The sequence below is a fragment of the Austrofundulus limnaeus genome, unplaced genomic scaffold (genome assembly GCF_001266775.1).
Source record: "Austrofundulus limnaeus strain Quisiro unplaced genomic scaffold, Austrofundulus_limnaeus-1.0 Scaffold1764, whole genome shotgun sequence".
NCBI lineage: Eukaryota > Metazoa > Chordata > Actinopteri > Cyprinodontiformes > Rivulidae > Austrofundulus > Austrofundulus limnaeus.
The window spans coordinates 3,773-5,453 of NW_013954166.1; positions in this window are offsets into that span (position 1 = coordinate 3,773).

Below are 1,681 nucleotides of genomic sequence, written 5' to 3' on the forward strand. Positions count from 1 at the left end.
GCGCCCAGCCCCAGACCCCGAGAACCCCCAGCACGCCGGCGGCCAGCCGCACACCCCACTGGCGGGGCCGAGTAGCAGCGGACCCCAGATAAACCAGCAGTAGGGGCAGCCCAGACCTCAGCCTGACAAATACCCAAACATACACATACACAATCGCACCATCCCACCCTCATCCTCACACCCACTCAGTCAAAGACATACAAGGACGCCACATTCCACTCATACCCCCGATACACACTCTATACCCCCCAGGTCCAGGACATGCACCCACCCGCTACTGGAGGCAGCACACACCTGAACCCAGGAGATAGTCCCAATCATTCTGGGGTGGAGAGGAGCAGATAGCCAAGGCCCGGCCCGGGCTGCACCAGGACGCCTGGCCAGCCCCCCGTCGTAGAGAAGCTACGCCCACGACCACCCCACCACACCACCAATGGCCAAGCGCACCCCCCCAGCCAACCACCTCCCGGAACCCGGCAGCCACCCTGGCACAAATCTGTTTAAATCTGTTATTGCATGAGGCCCAATCTCTCCAGAGAATTCTGGGTCTGTTTCGGGGCTTYTTCCCGGTCAAACATTTCCAAAGCACCTCTGAAGTGGGGCAGATGCATTGTCCCAGTCCTCTATGCAGTGTTGAAGAGAAATGCCATCCATGGCAGCCCACAACATCCAGAGCCTTCGGCATCTTTGTTAGAATCTTATCCACCACTGGCGTCCTGCCACCGAGGAGCTTTTTGACTACCTCGGTGACCTCTGCCATGCATGAACTCCCCCGAGTCTTCAGACTTTGCCTCCACAAAGATGGACATGGAGGGTGGATTGAGGAGATCCTCAAAATCTAAGTTGACAACTGGTTTGCAAGAACCTTTTTGAGGTCAACCAAAGGTCTTTCTCCATGGCCTTTCTGAATTCCTCTTATGTGAGTTCAAAAATGCAAGTTCATGTGACTTTTTGTATCTGCAACCACAAAAGCTGCAGTCCTTCTGGTCACCCAGTATCCATCAGCTGCTTTAGGAGTCCTCCGGGACACATGACAAGACAGGAAAATGAACCAGCAAACTGAGAGCTTTGTCTTTTGATTCAGCTCTTTCTTYATCATGACAAACCAAAGCAACTCCATCATTTCTGCGAACAAAGCCTTGATACGTTAATCCATTTCCCACTCCACCTTACCATCAATCATGATACTTGAATTCCTCTGCTTGAGGCAGAGACACAACTCAGACTTTAGCATTTCCTCAAATTTTCTCAATCACCAATAACCTTTGTCATTATAGAGAGCGGAGGTGTGGCCAGGACGATAGAACGCGACAGGCAGCTAGCATTAGCATAATTGATGCTACATGGAGAGTGACCGCAGTATTGCAGATAGTTACATCTCTGAACAGTTTGAGGTGGAGGATTTTTCACCCCCCCCACCAGATGCAGAGAGAGACTTGATCAAGTCAGCTCATTCTGGGACTGACTCATGTTGGCTCCGTGGATCAGGAGCTCCAGCAGCCTCGGCTGAGCTCTGTCCGCCTCACCAGCCCTGGATAGAGGAGGTGGAGCGCTCTGCGACAGGCTAACAGAAAAAAAAGCATAAAGCTACAGCTGCTCACAAGATAGCTAGTTTAAATCAGGAATAAAAGTGTTGGGTCCTGTTTGACTGAAGTTCGGTCCGTTAGGGCTGCAGCTGCCC